The following is a 20,319-nucleotide window of genomic DNA, read 5'->3' on the forward strand; positions in this document are numbered from 1 at the left end:
GGTCACTGTTGTAATGTAGGAAAGAGAGGGGGAGAGAGAGAGACTGAGGACTCATTGTGAACAATGTCGATTTAAAATACACTTGATCTACAATAGCTCAAATTAATATTCTTAACAGTCCCACCCACACCTCAAATGTTTTCCTTACCAACCCACCCACCTGCACTTCTTCACTTGCTAACCCTTCAACGTCATGTGAGCCATGCAATGGAGATCCACTGATGGATGTAGATAGATACTACATGTATGAGAGAGACAAAAAAAAAGTGAGGGAGATAGACAGAGAGAGAGAACGTGAGAGAGAAACTGGGAGATAGAGAAGAGGAAAGAGAGAAAAGAGAGAGAGAGAACACAAATAAGTGATACCAAACATTGCCTAAACCACTTGTTTTACTTGAAAACCAGCTGCATTGTTTTGAAGTGGCTTTTTTTGAGTTGGGAGTATCGGATATCTTATTGTCAGGAAGAGGATTACTGAGGGATCGGGATGAAGAGATTAATCAGGTGCTTTGTAAATTCAGTGCGACACTGATGGTCGTATTGTAGCTAGCAATAAAAATGGAAACAAAAGAATACCCAAAGCTGTGGCTGGGGTAACACATTACCCTTTCTAACTTTCCTTCTGCCCTCGGTTTGCCGTTGTTGTGTTGCGACGTGGACTTCGCAGCAACTCCCTCGTCCCACCTGAAAAATGAAGAGCAGGGAGAGAGAATGGTCAGAGATGAGGAAATTCCGCAGTGTGGCGCTGTGGGGAAATCACACTGCTTGGGCCAGACTCGGGAAAGGCAGCACTCCACTCTCGGCCCAGGAATGCTCACGGCCCAGTGCCTCTGGGGTTAGGAGCTGGGAAAAGGGGAGGAAATGGAGGTGAAGGAGATATTTCTCGCGTTAGTGTTTTAGAATTTGGGGACTGCTGGTTAGAGCCAGCCCGAGGGCAGCCATTTTGTACAGGGCCGGTGTGTGACATCCAGGGCCGGTGTGACATCCTGGCTACGCAGTCCAGTGACATCAGGGAGTAGTGAGACATCCCATCCATGTCACATGTATGGAGGCAAGCAGGGGTTATACAAACGGTCAACTCCAGGCTCTCTGTCCGCCTCCTCCTCTGACTCCCGCTGGGACCTGGTGTCCTCTCACCAGAGACAGCCTGGGCAGTCATTGGGATATTCAACCATGAGAGAGCCCCCGACAGTCAGGCTATTTGACCAAGCTGTTCGACCATGAGATTGCCCAGATGCTTTGCAGGCTATTCATAAGTCTCTACGCTCCATTTGGTGAAGGGAATAGGGGAGATCAGTGCAGCGAGATGTCACCCTTCGAAAGCCATTCCCTTGTGATAAAGGATCGCATGTATAATGTGACAGTGCCAATAACAACAACAACTTGTATTTATATAGCACCTTTAATGTAGTAAAACATCCCAAGGCGCTTCACAGGACTATTATAAGACAAAAAATTTGACACCGAGCCACATAGTGAGAAATTAGGGCAGGTGACCAAAAGCTTGGTCAAAGAAGTAGGTTTTAAGGAGCATCTTAAAGGAGGAAAGAGAGGTAGAGAGGCAGAGAGATTTAGGGAGGAAATTCCAGAGCTTAGGGCCTAGGCAATCAGGGATGCTCAAGAGGGCAGAATTAGAGGAGCGCAGATATCTCGGGGGGTTGTGGGGCTGGAGGAGATTACAGAGATAGGGAGGGGCGAGGCCATAGAGGGATTTGAAAACAAGGATGTGAATTTTGAAATCGAGGTGTTGCTTAACCGGGAGCCAATGTAGGTCAGCGAGCACAGGGATGATGGGTGAACGTGACTTGGTGTGAGTTAGAACACGGGCAGCCGATCTTTGGATGACCTCGAGTTTACATAGGGTAGAATGTGGGAGGCCAGCCAGGAGTGTGTTGGAATAGTCAAGTCTAGAGGTAACAAAAGCATGGATGAGGGTTTCAGCAGCGGATGAGCTGAGGCAAGGGCGGAGACGGGCGATGTTACAGAGGTGGAAATAGGCGATCTTTGTTTTGTCGTGGATATGTGGTCGGAAGCTCATTTCAGGGACTAATATGACACCAAGGTTGCGAACAGTGTGGTTCAGACTCAGACAGGTGTTCGGGAGAGGGATGGAGTCAGTGGCTAGGGAACGGAGTTTGTGGCAGGGACCGAAATCAATGGCTTCAGTCTTCCCAATATTTAATTGGAGAAAATTTCTGCTCAATCAGAACTGGATGTCGGACAAGCAGTCTGACAACTGAGAGACCATGGCGGGGTCGCGAGAAGAGGCAGTGAGGTAGAGCTGGGTGTCGTCAGCGTTCATGTGGAAACTGACGCGGTGTTTTTGGATGGTGTCGCCGAGGGGCAGCATGTAGACGTGCAGCAATATACCAGCATTAAAGGTGAAGGGCCCTTGGTCAATGCCAGACCAGGCAGCCCAGTAACAGCAGCTCTAATAGCTGAACGATGAAGTTGAGAGACGTGCAATAAGCCTGATGGTCAATGGTTGCACTGTGAGGACACGGCCCAAACACTGAGGCAGCAGCGAGTATCAGAGAAGTGCACAGAGAGAGCAGCTAACCAGCCCCCGCCCTTTCAGTGGCTGCAACAATAGCTGCCTTTCCACAGCCTTTGTCTGTTGTTTGTTTATGTCATTAGGTTTTAATGGTTCCAGCAGAGTGAATTGAAAAAGCTTCTAACACAAGGATTGTCTGCTGAATTAAAGGACCTTTACACTGAGTGCTGCTGATGCCCTCCATTAATGTAAACGAGCTTGGCTCCAACTGTATGTCGGTCACTGGGAGGGAGAGCCATTTATATGGTGCTTTTCACATCTTTGAGACATTTGTGTATCACAGCCAGCGAACAACAAGCAGCACTGGCACCTTCAATGCAGAAAACCACACCAAGGCTCCCCACAGCGACGGAATCAGAAAATAATGAACTCGGAGTCAAAGAAGGGGTGACCAAACTGATTTATGAAGTGGAATCACCGTTGTTTTAACATCAAATGGCAGCCAATTAACTGACTAGATCCCAGAAACAGCAGTGAATGATTAACCAGTTCATCAGCTTTTGGTGTCGGTGGTTGAGGAAAGAACATTTAACCAGGACCCAGGAGAATTCCCCATCTCTTCAAATAGTTCCACAGGACCTTTTGCATCCACCTGAACAGGCAGACAGGGACTTAGTTTAACACCTCATCTGAAAAGCGGCACCTCTGTTAATGCTGCATTCCCTCAGTGCTGCACCAAAAGGTCAGCCTAGATTCTCAGCCCACATCCATAGTGGATCTTGAACACACAGGCTTCTGACTCCGAGGTGAGAGTGCTACCAACAGAGCCAGGCGGACACTTTTTTAGCCACAGTTTGCTGTCAATAGGGCTCTATCCCCCCCATGGACACTGGCTCCCCACTCCCAGTGTAAAGAGAGGAGCGCTCTCGTACGCTTCGGTGAAGGTGTTGACAATGGTTTGGAGTTCGACCTCCGAGTGAGCGCAGAGGCAAGCATCGTCTGCATACTGTAATTCGATGACAGAGGATGGGACGATTTTGGATTTGGACTGGAGGCGACGGAGGTTGAACAGTTTCCTGTTTGTCCTGTAAATTAGCTCCACTCCAGTGGGGAGCTTACTGAGGGTGAGATGGAGCATTGCAGCAAGGAAGATTGAGAAGAGCGTTGGTGCAATGAAACAGCCTTGCTTGACCCCAGTCCATACGTGAATTGGGTCTGTGGTGGAACTGTTGGTCAGGATCACGGGTCGTCGAGGATGGTGACAAACTTTTGAGGGCAGCCAAATTTGAGGAGGACACTCCATAATCCCTCTCGGCTGACAGTGTCGAAGGCCTTTCTGAGATCAAAGGCGGCCATGTACAGCGGTTGGTGCTGTTCCCTGCATTTCTCTTGTAATTGAAGCGCGGTGAAAATCATGTCCATTGTGCCCCTTAGTGAGCGGAATCCACATTGCGACTCTGGGAGGAGCTCTTCGGCCACTGGGAGAAGGCGATTGAGGAGGATTCTTGAGATGACTTTCCTTGTGGCAGACAGCAGGGAAACTCCTCTGTAATTACCGCAACTTACCACACCATTGTCAACACCTTCACTGAAGCGTACAAGAGCATGGGCCTTACACTAAACATCCGTAAGACAAAGGTCCTCTACCAACCTGCCCCCACCACACAGTACTGCCCCCCGATTATCAAAGTCCGCGACAAGGCCTTGGACAACGTGGACCACTTTCCATACCTCAGGAGCCTACTGTCAACAAGGGCAGACGTCGACGACGAAGTCCAACACGGCCTTCAGTGTGCCAGTGCAGCCTTCGGTCGCCTGAGGAAGAGAGTGTTTGAAGACCAGGACCTCAAACCCAGCACTAAGCTCATGGTCTACAGAGCAGCAGTGATACCTGCCCTGCTGTATGCCTCAGAGATATAGACCATGTACAGCAGGCACCTCAAAGCACTGGAGAGGTACCACCAACACTGTATCCACACGATCCTGCAAATCCATTGGCAGGATAGGCGCACCAACGTCAGTGTTCTTGCTCAGGCCAACATCCCCAGCATCGAAGCTTTGACCATGCTCGATCAGCTCCGATGGACGTGTCACATCGTCCACATGCCCGATACAAGACTCCCAAAACAAGCGCTCTACTCGGAGCTCCCGACACGGCAAGAGAGCCCCAGGTGGGCAGAGGAAACGCTTCAAGGACACCCTCAAAGCCTCCTTGAAAAAGTGCAACATTCCCAGTGACACCTAGGAATCCCTGGCCCAATACCGCACAAAGTGGAGGAGAAGCATCCGAGAAGGTGCCGAACACCTTGAGTCTCTTTGCCGGGAGCAAGCGGAAGCCAAGCACAAGCAGCGGAAGGAGCGCACATCAACCCAAGCACCCCACCCACCCGCCCATTCGACCACTGTCTGTCGCACCTGTGACAGAGACTGTCGGTCCCGCATTGGGCTCATCAGTCACCTGAGAACTCATTTTTAATGTGGAAGCAAGTCATCCTCGGTTCCGAGGGACTGCCTAAGAGACTAAGAGAGAAAGAGCGGAGCACAGATGTGGCAGCCGCGAGACTGGACTGGGTACAATGACGAAGGTAGAAGGGTCTGTACAAGATCTGTTCATACAGTTGTGAGCTGCCCCCATTCCCCACTGGCTCAGAGAGTAATTGCAGGGCACTCACGCTCACTGGACACTAAATCCTGGGTTTGGGCAGAGCAGCATTAAACTAAACTGTGCACACCTGTCCTGTGTTTATAGTGTCCTGTACTGGTACTGGCCTGTGTTTATACTGTCCTGGTACATAAGAATATAAGAAATAGGAGCAGGAGTAGGCCATACGACCACTCGAGCCTGCTCTGCCATTCAATAAGATCACGGCTGATCATCGACCTCAACTCCACTTTTCTACCCAATCTCCATATTCCTTGATTCCCCTAGAGTCCAAAAATCTATCGATCTCAGTTTTGAATATACTTAAAGACTCAGCATTCACAGCCCTCTGGGGCAGAGAATTCCAAAGATTCACAACCCTCTGAGTGAAGAAATTCCTCCTCATCTCAGTCTTAAATGGCCGACCCCTTATCCTGAGACTATGCCCCCTAGTTCTAGACTCTCCAGCCAGGGGGAAACAACCTCTCAGCATTTGCCCTGTCAATCCCCCTCAGAATCTTGTAAGTTTCAATGAGATCACCTCTCATTCTTCTAAACTCCAGCGAGTATAGACCCATTCTACACAATCTCTCCTCATAGGACAGCCCCCTCATCCCAGGAATCAATCTAGTGAACCTTCGTTGCACCGCCTCCAAGGCAAGTATATCTTTCCTTAGGCATGGATACAAAACTGTGCACAGTACTCCCGGTGTGGTCTCACCAAGGCTCTGTATAATTCTAGCAAGACTTCCTTACACTTATACTCCAACCCCCTTGCAATAAATGCCAACATGCTATTTGCCTTCCTTATTGCTTGTTGTACCTGCATGTTAGCTTTCTGTGTTTCTTGCACGAGGACCCCCAAATCTCTCTGAACACCAACATTTGAAAGTTTCTCACCATTTAAAAAATATTCTGTTTTTCTATTCTTCCTACCAAAGTGAATAACCTCACATTTCCCTACATTATACTCCATCTGCCACCTTACTGCCCACTCACTCAGTCTATCTATATCCCTTTGCAGACTCTCTGTGTTCTCCTCACAGCTTACTGTCCCACCTAGCTTTGTATCATCAGCAAACTTGGATACATTGCACTCGGTCCCTTCATCTAGGTCATTAATATAGATTGTAAATAGATGAGACCCCAACACTAATCCTTGCGGCACCCCACTTGTTACAGCCTGCCAACCTGAAAAAGATCCGTTTATCCCTACTCTCTGTTTTCTGTTCGTTAACCAATCCTCTATCCATGCTACTATATTACCTCCAACCCCATGAGCCCTAATCTTGTGTAATAACCTTTTATGTGGCACCTTATCGAATGCCTTTTGGAAATCCAAATATACTACATCCACTGGTTCCCCCTTATCTACCCTGCTAGTTACATCCTCAAAAAACTCTAATAAATTTGTTAAACACGATTTCCCTTTCATAAAACCATGTTGACTCTGTCTAATCATGTTATGATTTTCTAAGTGCTCTGTTATCACTTCCTTAACAATGGATTCCAGCATTTTCCTGATGACTGATGTTAGGCTAACTGGCCTGTAGTTCCCTGTTTTCTCTCTCCCTCCTTTCTTGGAATAGCGGTGTTACATTTGTGACCTTCCAATCTACTGGGACTGTTCTAGAATCTAGGGAATTTTGGAAGATCATAACCAATGCATCCACTACCTCTTCAGCCACCTCTTTTAGCACTCTAGGATGTAGGCCGTCAGGTCCAGGGGATTTGTCGGCTTTTAGTCCCTAGTTTCTCTAGTACTTTTTCTCTACTTATATTAATTACATTAAGTTCCTCACCCTCATTAGACCCTTGGTTCCTCACCATTTTTGGTATGCTTTTTGTGTCTTCTACTGTGAAGACAGATACAAAATATTTGTTTAACGTATCTGCCATTTCCTTATCCCCCATAATAATTTCTCCTGTCTCAGCCTCTAAGGGACCAATGCTTACTTTTGCTACTCTCTTCATTTTACATACTTGTAGAAGCTCTTTTTATATTTCTTACTAATTTTCTCTCATTCTATTTTTTCCCTTTTTATCAATTGTTTGGTCAACCTTTGCTGGTTTCTGAAACTCTCCCAATCCTCAGGCTTACTACTATTCTTCGCAACATTATAAGCTTCTTCTTTCAATCTGATGCTATCCTTAACTTCTTTAGTTAGCCACAGATGGATCACTTTTCCCGTGGAGTTTTTGTTTTTCAATGGAATGTATTTTTGTTGAGAATTATGAAATATTTCTTTAAATACTAGCCACTGCCTATCTACTGTCATACATTTTAATCTATTTTTCCAGTCTACCATAGCCAACTCGCCCCTCACACCTATGTAATTGGCTTTATTTAAGTTTAAGGGGGAAAAATTGAGTCGCGCTCCCCTTGGGGTGCTAACTTCGCCGGGGCGCCGCGGCCAAAATTCATCGGTAGCGCCCCAACAGGGAAGCGGGATGCTACTGGAAGTGCCCCGCCTCCCTCTTGGGGTGCTGCAAGGGAATATCATGATGCTACGTGCTGTGGTACGGAAGGCCTTATCGCGCTGTGCAAGGCCCCTCCCCTTATTAAAGGGGAGGGGCCTTGCACAGCGCGACCCGGAGCCCAGCTGGGCCACCAGGGATCAGAGTGCTGGCAAAAGAGCCCGGCACTCAAGAGAAGTGCCAGGCTCACGGAGCGCAGCCGGCACTCTGCGGGGGGGCTTCAGAGGAGGCCGGGGACGGCAGAGGGGGAAGGTGCTGGCAGGCGGCCAGCAACAAAAATGGCCGCCCGGCACCTCCCCTTTAATTTGCCCTGCCCAGGCCACAGGTAGGCATCCCGACCCTGTCGGACATAGCGTCCGGCGGTAAGTCGGGGGCGCTACCGAAGATTGCGAGCGGGGTGCTGCGCACGGCAATGACGTCATCGCCGGCAGCGCAGCGCCATGGAGCGCTAACAGTTACTGCCGCCACTAACCTCCCGCTGAATTTCACAGGAGGCAATGGCAGCGCCATGCCCGGGCGCTAGTTGCTTTGCGCCCGAGGGCACTAATGGGAGGCGCAAAGCAACCAAATTTTTAGGCCTAAGACTCTAGTTTCAGACTTATGCAAGTCACTCTCAAACTTAATGTGAAATTCTATCATATTATGATCACTCTGCCCCAGAGGATCCTTTACTATGAGATTGCTAATGAACCCCGTCTCATTACACAGTACAAGATCTAAAATAGCCTGTTCCCTGGTTGGTTCCATGATGTATTGTTCTAGGAAACTACTGTCCCGTGTTTATAGTGTCCTGTACTGGTACTGTCCCGTGTTTAGTGCCCTGTACTGGTACTGTCCCGTGTTTAGTGTCCTGTACTGGTACTGTCCCATGTTTAGTGTCCTGTACTGGTACTGTCCCGTGTTTATAGTGTCCTGTACTGGTACTGTCCCGTGTTTATAGTGTCATGTACTGATACTGTCCCGTGTTTATAGTGTCCTGTACTGGTACTGTCCCGTGTTTATAGTGTCCTGTACTGGTACTGTCCCATGTTTAGTGTCCTGTACTGGTACTGTCCCGTGTTTATAGTGTCCTGTACTGGTACTGTCCCGTGTTTATAGTGTCCTGTACTGGTACTGTCCTGTGTTTATAGTGTCATGTACTGGTACTGTCCCGTGTTTATAGTGTCCTGTACTTGTACTGTCCCGTGTTTAGTGTCCTGTACTGGTACTGTCCCATGTTTAGTGTCCTGTACTGGTACTGTCCCGTGTTTATAGTGTCCTGTACTGGTACTGTCCCGTGTTTAGTGTCCTGTACTGGTACTGTCCCGTGTTTATAGTGTCATGTACTGGTACTGTCCCGTTTTTATAGTGTCCTGTACTGGTACGGTCCCGTGTTTATAGTGTCCTGTACTGGTACTGTCCCATGTTTAGTGTCCTGTACTGGTACTGTCCCGTGTTTATAGTGTCCTGTACTGGTACTGTCCCGTGTTTATAGTGTCATGTACTGGTACTGTCCCGTGTTTATAGTGTCCTGTACTGGTACTGTCCCGTGTTTATAGTGTCCTGTACTGGTACTGTCCCGTGTTTAGTGTCCTGTACTGGTACTGTCCTGTGTTTATAGTGCCCTGTACTGGTACTGTCCCGTGTTTAGTGTCCTGTACTGGTACTGTCCCGTGTTTATAGTGTCCTGTACTGGTACTGTCCCGTGTTTAGTGTCCTGTACTGGTACTGTCCCGTGTTTATAGTGTCCTGTACTGGTACTGTCCCGTGTTTAGTGTCCTGTACTGGTACTGTCCCATGTTTAGTGTCCTGTACTGGTACTGTCCCGTGTTTATAGTGTCCTGTACTGGTACTGTCCCATGTTTATAGTGTCCTGTACTGGTACTGTCCCGTGTTTATAGTGTCCTGTACTGGTACTGTCCCATGTTTAGTGTCCTGTACTGGTACTGTCCTGTGTTTATAGTGTCCTGTACTGGTACTGTCCCGTGTTTATAGTGTCCTGTACTGGTATTGTCCCATGTTTAGTGTCCTGTACTGGTATTGTCCCATGTTTAGTGTCCTGTACTGGTACTGTCCCGTGTTTATAGTGTCCTGTACTGGTACTGTCCCGTGTTTATAGTGTCCTGTACTGGTACTGTCCCGTGTTTATAGTGTCCTGTACTGGTATTGTCCCATGTTTAGTGTCCTGTACTGGTATTGTCCCATGTTTAGTGTCCTGTACAGCATAGTTGCTGAAGTCTGCCTCACAATCTTCGATTCTCCTCAATGAGGATTAATCATTCCAGATTATTTATCGCCTATTTCCTACATTACAACAGTGACTACACTTCAAAGGTACTTTTTCCAGTTCTGACGAAGGGTCATCGACCTGAAACATTAACTCGGTTTCTCTCTCCACAGATGCGTATTTGCAGCATTTTCTGTTTTTATTTCTAAAGGTACTTCATTGGCTGTAAAGCACTTTGGGACGTCCTGGGGTTGTGAAAGGCACGATTTAAATTTCTTTTAAATCAAAGATGTATAGAAATGGACAGCATTGCAATGAGGCAAACTTTGTTAGTGTTGAAACGTTCAGGCCAGTTTATTGAAACTAAACGCATGAATCAGATAAATGCGATGCTGATGCTCGGCTGTGATATATTTGAACTCAAAGTGTAGCCGCCACTGCTTCCCTTCGAGGTGATAATGTATAATCAGTGATTGGACCTCAACGAGGTGGGATCTGCTCACTGAACACCTGGCGGGGTTAACACTCTGAGCGGCCACTTTGGACTGGACAATAATGATGACAGCAAATGGTTTGCGCTTTTTGTCCAATTTGAACCTGGCTGGTTTAAGTGCCGGGGACTGTACCAATACCGCCCCGTGTTCTATCCAGTGCCACAGTTGTTCCGTGTTTGCATTACGCAATTCTGTCGCCGTCCTGTGTTTGCCGGGCCCCGGAGCCCGTGTATTGCTTAGACATGGGGCGGTTTGGGCTTTGGCGCATTTACAAGGCCAACGAACAGGGCTGCTGACTAGACCTCATCTGCCGGTCAAGTGGAGACTGGCAAGTCTTTGTTTGCTTACTGACTCAACCAGGAGACTGGTGGGTGAGGAGTCGGCAGCACTGTGGAGTGAAAGTGCCAATAGAGATGGAGCGGGCTGGGGGGAAAAGGCCTTAGTTTTGCTCGGGACTGTAATGGGCAGTCTCAGTAAGGGCAGCAGCTGGTGTGTTACAATTGGCCTAGGTTAGGCCGCAGGATAATCAGCCAGGACTTGTAGCGCTAGCCAGAGACACCAGACTCGAATTTAACTGTGATACCCCCAGTTAAATTACCCCAAGTCTAGGCTCAGCCATGTTGAATCACCCAAAACGTACAACAGTGAAGTGAAATCAGTAATGTTGACGGGTGCGGAGGACAGCAGGGAAATGGGATTACAATAGGCAGCTTTGGTGAGGGAGTGGGCGATCACACAGACACAGCCACCCTGGGCTGAATGGTCTGCTTCTGTACTGAATGTTCAACCCAACTCCATCAGGAATAGGTAAAGTCACTCTCCTCACATTGCCATTGCATTAAATCAAATTACATCGAGTCCACAGCACAGAAACAGGCCATTCGGGCCACAGGTCTATGCCGGTGTTTATGCTCCACACGAGCCTCCTCATCTCACCCCATCAACATAACCTTCTATTCCTTTCTCCCTCATGTGTTTATCCAGCTTCCCCTTAAATGCAACTGTGCTATTCACCTCAACCACTCCCTGTGGTAGAGTTCCACATTCTCACCACCCTCTGGGTAAAGAGGTTTCTCCTGCATTCCCTATTGGATTTCTTGGTGACTGTCTTATGATGGCCCCTAGTTCTGGTCTCCCCACATTTGGGACCTTTTCCAGTATGAGCAGAAGGGAAGATCCATTTAGGCCAGTGCGGAGAGAGAGAGGGGGGCTCACCCACGGCCAGTGCGGAGAGAGCGGGGGCTCACCCACGGCCAGTGCGGGGAGAGAGCGAGAGAGATAGGGGGGGGCTCACACACGGCCAGTGCGGAGAGAGCGGGGGCTCACCCACGGCTAGTGCGGGGAGAGCGGGGGCTCACCCACGGCTAGTGCGGGGAGAGAGCGGGGGCTCACCCACGGCCAGTGCGGGGAGAGAGCGAGAGAGATAGGGGGGGGCTCACACACGGCCAGTGCGGAGAGAGCGGGGGCTCACCCACGGCTAGTGCGGGGAGAGAGCGAGAGAGATGGGGGGGGGGGCTCACTCACGGCCAGTGCGGAGAGAGCGGGGGCTCACCCACGGCCAGTGCGGGGAGAGAGCGAGAGAGATAGGGGGGGGGGGCTCACTCACGGCCAGTGCGGGGAGAGAGCGAGAGAGATAGGGGGGGGCTCACTCACGGCCAGTGCGGAGAGAGCGGGGGCTCACCCACGGCCAGTGCGGGGAGAGAGCGAGAGAGATAGGGGGGGGGCTCACTCACGGCCAGTGCGGGGAGAGAGCGAGAGAGATAGGGGGGGGGCTCACTCACGGCCAGTGCGGAGAGAGCGGGGGCTCACCCACGGCCAGTGCGGGGAGAGAGCGAGAGAGAGAGCGCCCAGTGTGGAGATGTTGAACCGAACGGCAAGTGTCCTCAGCAGAAACCGTGCGGTGATTTTGAAACCAACTTACACGGAATTGGAATTGTTGTCAAAAAGTTGTCGCTCTTTAATTTAGGAATGCTCCCGAGAGGTTGTTGGAATGTTGCTGTGTGAGCTTTGCTGCACTGATAATTATCATTCCACACACTTGCACAGAGTAAAGCACCCCGAGTTCTAATAACTAACCCACACCAAAGATTAGAAAGGCTGGAGACACCGAAAGCTGATTACTTGCAGGCAAATAAGCAGTGAGGCAGTTAATCACTGGCTGCTCGAGGGAGGGTGATCATCACAATCTTACAATTCACCTTATAAACACGCATTAGGAAAAAATAACAAACATACTTGTACGTCAGCAACTGCCAGCTCTCTGCAAAGGCCAACAGTCGAAGACTCAATTCCTGACCCAAGATCACAAGGCGCCCCTCTGGACGGGACAGGACACTTACTGGCTGTTTGTGGGACCATGCTATGTGTATTTACAAAAGAACAGCGACTGCCAATAACCAGAGGGCACAGATTTAAGGTGATTGGCAAAGTGAACCAGAGGCAACATCAGGAGAAAAATGTTTACGCAATGAGTGGTTAGGATCTGGAATGCACTGCATGATAGGGCGGTGGACACAGATTCAATAGCAGCTTTTAAAAGGGAATTGGATAAATACTTGAAAGAGAAAAAATTGACAGGATATGAGGAAAGAGCGGGGAAGTGGGACTGGATGGCTCTTCGAAAGAGTCGGCACAGACTCGATGGGCCGAATGGTCTCCTTCTGTGCTGTACGATTCCAGGATTCCAGGATTCTACACTTCAAAAGGAATTCATTGGCTGTAAAGCGCTTTGGGACATCGAGGTTGTGAAAGACGCTGGAGAAATGGAAGTTCTTGCTTTTTATTACTTCTCGCAATCCTTTCAGTACTTTTACTCTTGAATCTCTACACCCCAGGATGAATGCACTGTGGGAATTTACTTATGCCCACCTCCCCTAACCCATTTTACACCTGATGCTGAATAAAGTGCACAGCCGCACACCTGCCTGAACTGACTCCGATATAGTGTGACTGCTGTTTAATGCACAATCTTTCTCCGCAGTCTGCTTCCTCCGATGGCGACATCAGTCACAGAACAGAGGGAACGGAGGTGTGTCAGGCAGTCAGGGTTAATCTGGACCCCACCCCAGAAACAGTCTGTTGGCAGGATAGGGCCAGAGATCGGCCCATCACACTCATGTTACACATAATAGAAGCAGTTCTACAGTGCAGCAACAACAGCTTGCATTTATATAGCACCTTTAACATAGTAAAACGTCCCAGGGCGCTTCGCAGGAGCGATTATCAAACAAAATTTGACACCGAGCCTCATAAAGAGATGTCAGGGCAGATGACCAAAAGATTGGTTGAAGAGGTAGGTTTTAAGGAGTGCCTTCAAGGTGGAGAGAGAGGTGGAGAGGTTTAGGGGGAGAATTCCAGAGCTTAGGGCCCTGGCAGCTGAAGGGACGGCCAGCAATGGTTGAGAGATTTAAATCGGGGATGTGCAAGAGGGCAGAATTTGAGGAGCGCAGATATCTCAGGGGGCTGTGGGGCTGGAGAAGATTACAGAGATAGGGAGGGGGCGAGGCCATGGAGGGATTTGAAAACAAGGATGAGAATTTAAAAATCGAGGTGTTGCTTAACCGGGAGCCAATATAGGTCAGCGAGCACAGGGGTGATGGGTGAACGGGACTGGGTGTGAGTTAGGACACGGGAAAAAGAGTTTTGGATGACCTCATGGAGGGTAGAAAATTGGAGGCCGACCAGGAGTGCGTTGGACTAGTCGAGAGGTTAGAAAGGCTTAGATGAGAGTTTCAGCAGATGAGCTGAGGCAGGGGCGGAGTCGGGCGATGTTATGGAGGTTGAAGTAGGCGGTCTTGGTGATGGCACAGATGGGTCAGAAGCTCATCTCGGGGGTAAATACGACACCAAAGTTGCAAACGGTCTGGTTCAGCCTCAGACAATTGCCAGGGAGAGGGATGAAGTCGGTGGCTGGGGAACGGAGTTTGTGGTGGGGACTGAAGGCAATGGCTTCGGTCTTCCCAATACTTAACTGGAGGAAATTTATGTTCATCCAATGCTGGATGTCGGACAAGCAGTCTGACAATTTAGAGACAGTGGAGGGTTGAGAGAGGTGGTGGTGAAGTAGAGCTGGGTGTTGTCAGCGTACATGTGGAAACATGTGGCAGTTTACAGGGAACACTGGCAGCATGTAGATGAGAAATAGGAGGGGGCCAAGGATAGATCCTTGGGGGGCTCCAGAGGAAACGATGCAGGAGCAGGAAGAGAAGCCACTGCAGGTGATTCTCTAAGAATGGAACCAGGCAAGTGCAGTCCCACCCAGCTGGACGACGGTGGAGAGGTGTTGGAGGAGGATGGAGTGGTCAGCTGTCTCAAAGGCTGCTGACAGGTCGAGAAGAACGAGGAGGGATAGTTTACCACTGTCAGTCACATAGGATGTCATTTGTGACTTTAATAAGGGCCGTTTCAATACTGTGGCAGGGGCGGAAACCTGATTCGAGGAATTCAAACATGGAATTCATTCCAGGAAAGATGGACACGGATTTGGGAGGTGACAACACGTTAAAGGACTGTTGTACTGAATTTCCACAGCTGGGCGAATCCGACACTGGAACCCTCATGTATGGCTGATCTTGCTACACAGCCATATTCAAGGCTGGCCTAGGACCTGCTGGATGTCGGGAGAAGGTGTGACCTAGCCAGCAATGTTAAAGTGTGTACTGCTACACACATGGGCTGAGCTCTCCCTGAGACAGTCAAATTGTTCATCTGCTTGACTGCAAGTCCCATTGTAGGGACTTGAGCACAAGATCTAGGCTGACACACCAGGGCAGTACTGAGGGAGCGCTGCAATGTCGGAGGGGCAGTACAGAGGGAGCGCTCCACTGTCGGAGGGGCAGTACTGAGGGAATGCTGCACTATCGGAGGGGCAGTACAGAGGGAGCATAGAAACATAAAAGATAGAAGCAGGAGTAGGCCATTCGGCCCCTCGAGCCTGCTCCACCATTTAATGAGATCATGGCTGATCATCCAAACTCAGTACCCTGTCTCTGCCTTCTCCCCATATCCCTTGAGCCTTAAGAAACATATCTAACTCCTTCTTGAATATATTTAATGAATTGGCCTCAACTGCCTTCTGTGGTAGAGAATTCCACAGGTTCACCACTCTCTGGGTGAAGAAATTCCTCCTCATCTCTGTCCTAAATGGCTTACCCCTTATCCTTAGACTGTGACCCCTGGTTCTGGACTCCCCCGCCATCAGGAACATCCTTCCTGCATCTAGTCTGTCTAGTCTTGTTAGAATTTTATAAGTTTCAATGAGATCCCCTCTCATTCTTCTAAACTCCAGTGAGTATAAGCCCAATTGACCCAATCTCTCCTCATACGTCATTCCTGCCATCCCAGGTATCAGTCTGGTGAATCTTCGCTGCACTCCCTCCATGGCAAGAACATCCTTCCTCAGATAAGGCGATCAAAACTGCACACAATACTCAAGGTGTGGTCTCACCAAGGCCCTGTACAATTGCAGCAAGACATCCTTGCTCCTGTACTCGAATCCTCTTGCTATGAACGCCAACATACCATTTGCCTTCTTAACCGCCTGCTGCACCTGCATGCTTACCTTCAGCGACTGGTGCACAAGGACACCCAGGTCTCGTTGCACTTCCCCTTCTCCCAATCTATTGCCATTCAGATAATAATGTGCCTTCCTGTTTTTGCCACCAAAGTGGATAACCTCGCATTTATCCACATTATCATGCATCTGCCCAATCACCCAACCTGTCCAAATCATACTGGAGTTTCTCGGCATCCTCCTCACAGCACACACGCCCACCCAGCTTTGTGTTGTCTGCAAACTTGGAGATATTACATCTAGTTCCCTCGTCTAGATCATGAATATATATTGTGAATAGCTGGGGTCCTAGGACTGATCCCTGCGGTACCCCACTAGTCACTGCCTGCCACTCGGAAAAAGACCCGTTTATTCCAACTCTTTGCATTCTGTCTGCCAACCAGTTCTCTATCCAAGTCAGTTCCTTGCCCCCAATCCCATGTGCCTTAACTTTACACGCTAAACTCTTATGCGGGACCTTATCGAAAGCCTTCTGAAAGTCCAAATACACCACATCCACTGGTTCTCCCTTATCTATTTTACCAGTTACATCCTCAAAAAATTCCAGTGGATTAGTCAAGCACGATTTACCTTTTGTAAATCCATGTTGACTTTGTACAATCCTGTCACTGTTTTCCAAGTGCTCTGCTATTACATCTTTTATAATGAACTCCAGCATTTTCCCCACTACTGATGTCAGGCTTTCTCTCTACCACCTTTTTTGAACAGTGGGGTAACATTAGCTACCCTACAATCCATGGGAACTGTTCCAGAGTCCATAGAATTTTGGAAGATGACCAGCAATGCATCTACTATTTCTAGGGCCACTTCCTGAAGTACACTAGGATGTAGATTATCAGGCCCTGGGGATTTATCGGCCTTCCATCCAGTCAATTTCCCTAGCACCATTTCCCTACAAATACTGATTTCATTCAGTTCCTCCCTCTCATTAGACCCTATGTTCCCCGACATCTCTGGGAGGTTATTTGTGTCCTCCTTTGTGAAGACAGAACCAAAGTATGTATTTAATTGGTCAGCCATTTCTTCGTTCCCCATTATAAATTCCCCTGATTCTGACTGTAAGGGACCTATGCTTGACTTCACCAATCTTTTACTCTTCACATATCTATAAAAGCTTTTACAGTCAGTTTTTATGTTCCTTGCAAGCTTACTCTCATACTCTATTTTCCCCCTCTTAATTAATCCCTTTGTCCTCCTTTGCTGAATCCTAAACTACTCCCAATCCTCAGGTTTACTGCTTCTTCTGGCCAATTTATATGTCCTCTCCTTGGATCTTATGCTATCCCTAATTTCCCTCGTTAGTCACGGTTGAGTCACCTTTTTTATTTTATTTTTATACCAAACAGGGATGAACAAATTCTATAGTTCATCCATGCGATCTTTGAATGTTTGCCATTGCCTATCCACCGTCAACCCTTTGAGTAACATTCCCCAATCAATCCTACCCAACTCGCGCCTCATACCATTGTACTTTCCTTTATTTAAATTCAGGACCCTAGTCTCTGAGTCAACTACTTCACTCTCCATCTTAATGAAGAATTCGATAATATTATGATCGCTCCACCCCAAGGGGCCTCGCACAAGATTGCTAATGAATCCTTTCTCATTACATAATACCCAGTCTAAGATGGCCTGATCTCTAGTTGGTTCCTCGATATATTGGTCCAGGAAACCATTCCGTATACACTCCAGGAATTCCTCCTCCACAGTATTGTTACTAATTTGGTGGGCCCAATCTATATGTAGATTAAAGTCACCCATGATAACTGTTGTGCCCTGCACTGCATAGAGCGTTGCACTGATGGAGGGGCAGTACTGAGGAAGTACTGCACTGTCGGAGGGGCAGTACTGAGGGAGTGCCGCACTGTCGGAGGGGCAGTACTGAGGGAGCGCTGCACTGTCGGAGGGGCAGTACTGAGGGAGCACTGCACTGTCGGAGGGGCAGTACTAAGGGAGTGCTGCACTATTAGAGGGTCAGTACTGAGGGAGCGCCGCGCTGTTGGAGGGGCAGTATTGAGGGAGCGCCGCACTGTCAGAGGGTCAGTACTGAGGGAGCGCCGCGCTGTCGGAGGGGCAGTACTGAGGGGGTGCCGCACTGTCGGAGGGGCAGTACTGAAGGAATGCTGCACTGTCGGAGGGGCAGTACTGAGGGAATGCTGCACTGTCGGAGGGGCAGTACTGAGGGAGCGCCGCACTGTCGGAGGGGCGGTACTGAGGGAGCGCCGCACTGTCGGAGGGTCAGTACTGAGGGAGCGCCGTACTGTCGGAGGGTCAGTACTGAGGGAGCGCTGCACTGTCGGAGGGGCGGTACTGAGGGAGCGCTGCACTGTCGGAGGGGCGGTACTGAGGGAGCGCCGCACTGTCGGAGGGTCAGTACTGAGGGAGCGCCGCACTGTCGGAGGGTCAGTACTGAGGGAGCGCTGCACTGTCGGAGGGGCGGTACTGAGGGAGCGCTGCACTGTCGGAGGGGCGGTACTGAGGGAGCGCCGCACTGTCGGAGGGTCAGTACTGAGGGAGTGCCGCGCTGTTGGAGGGGCAGTACTGAGGGAGCACTGCACTGTCAGAGTAGTACTGAGGGAGCGGCAGTACTGAGGGAGTGGTGCCCATTCTTTCATAATGTTAGACACCTCTGTCATATTGCCCTGCAATCTGCACTGTTCGAATAAATAAGCCCTAATTTATCCAAGTCTTTTTTCGTATTTTTATTTTCTCATCCTAGTGAATCTACTCTGTACCCGCTCTAAGGCCTCAATATCTTCCTGTAGGTGTCAGCGATAAACCGAGGCCTCGTCTGTCCTCTCAGCTGGACGTAAAAGATCCCACTCCACTATTCGAAGATGAGCAGGGGAGTTCTCCCCAGTGTCCTGGAGAATATTTATCCCTCAAACATCATTAAAACATGATGATTATTACATTGCTGTTTGTGGGATCTTGCTCTGATCAGATTGGCTGCCTCATTTTCTACATTATAACACTTCAAAAGTACTTAATTGGCTGTGAAGTGCCTTGGGACATCCTGAGGTCTTTATAGTGTGGAGCCCAAAACTGCACACAGTATTCTAACTGAAGGCTTTATAGAAGATAATTAGCTCTTGGCTTTTATATTTTATATGTCTTGTGATAAAATCTAGAATGCCATTAGATTTTATTACAGTCTTATCACTGCTGCCTTTAATGTCCTGTGAACCTATCCCCCAAACCCCTCTGCTTCCCACAGCACCGAGCCTACTGCCATTCAGAATATAACCACTGCTGCTATTTATTGACCAAAATACATCACCTCATGCTTACTGATATTGAATTCCATCTCCCACACTTCAGCCCACTGCCCCATCTTATTAATATCCCATTTCAGTTTCCTTTGATCTGCTAAAGGATGAACTATTCCTCCTATTTTTGGCATCATCTGCAAATTGCAACTCCACTCCCTCTAGCCCTATATCCAAATCAATGATATACTCGGTGAACAAAAGTGGTCCCAGAACAGAACCCTGTGGGACACCACTACCCACTTCCAGCCACTCTGAGAAACTGCCCTGAGCTCCGACTCTCAGATTTCTCCCTTCTAACCAATTTTTAAACCTGTTTGCTGTCCTCTCCTTAATTCCATATCCTTAATCTTCTCTAGTAATCTCCCATGTTGTACCTTGTCAAAGAGTTTCCTAAAGTCCATGTACACTACATCCACTGCATTTCCCATTGACCATGTATGTTACCTCCTCAAAGAATTCTGAGTTTGTCAAGAAATCCATGGTGGCTACTTCTAACTATTTTCTCTTTATCTAGATACCTGCTATTTTCATCCTTGATCTAATTCTCCCTCCCACAGATGTTGAACTAACCGGCCTGTAATTGCCCGATTGGCTCGGTCTCCCTATTTATAAACGAGTCCTACATTGACCGCTCTCCAATCCCCGGCTCACACCCACACTCAGTACAGCCGGGAATAGCATTTCAGCGATCTCGCCAATCTCCTCCCTCAGGATCCTGGGATGTATCCCATTTGGCCCTGGCTTTTAATTCTCATTTAGCTTAACTAAAACTTTCCTTTTGATCTGTGTCTGCCATGGTTCAGTGGGCAGCACTCTCGCCTGAGTCAGAAGGTTGTGGGTTCAAATCCCACTCCAGAGACTTGAGCCCATAATCCAGGCTGACTCTCCAGTGCAGTGCTGAGGGAGTGCAGCACTGTTGGAGGTGCTGTCGTTCAGGTGAGACCTTAAACCAAGGCCTCGTCTGCTCTCTCAGGTGGACGTAAAAGATCCCATGGCATTATTTCACATTGCTGTTTGTGGGAGCTTGCTGTGCGCAAGTTGGCTGCCGCGTTTCCTACATTACAACAGCGACTACACTTCAAAAAGTACTTCATTGGCTGTAAAGCGCTTCGGGACATCTGGTAGTCATGAAAGGTACTATAGAAATGCAAGACTTTCTTCT

General features: G+C 48.8%; 1 protein-coding gene across 1 annotated transcript in view; it reads right to left on the reverse strand.

Annotated features, from left to right (window-relative positions):
* LOC147098461 (tolloid-like protein 2) overlaps nt 1–20,319 on the reverse strand; it is a gene marked incomplete at its 5' end in the record, with an annotated part of 305,058 nt that overhangs the window by 34,763 nt on the left and 249,976 nt on the right. The gene's annotated exons all lie outside the window — the stretch shown is intronic.

The sequence above is a fragment of the Somniosus microcephalus genome, chromosome 29, assembly GCF_052327205.1.
Source record: "Somniosus microcephalus isolate GS21.2 chromosome 29, FLI_Smic_1.0, whole genome shotgun sequence".
NCBI classification, from domain to species: Eukaryota; Metazoa; Chordata; class Chondrichthyes; order Squaliformes; family Somniosidae; genus Somniosus; species Somniosus microcephalus.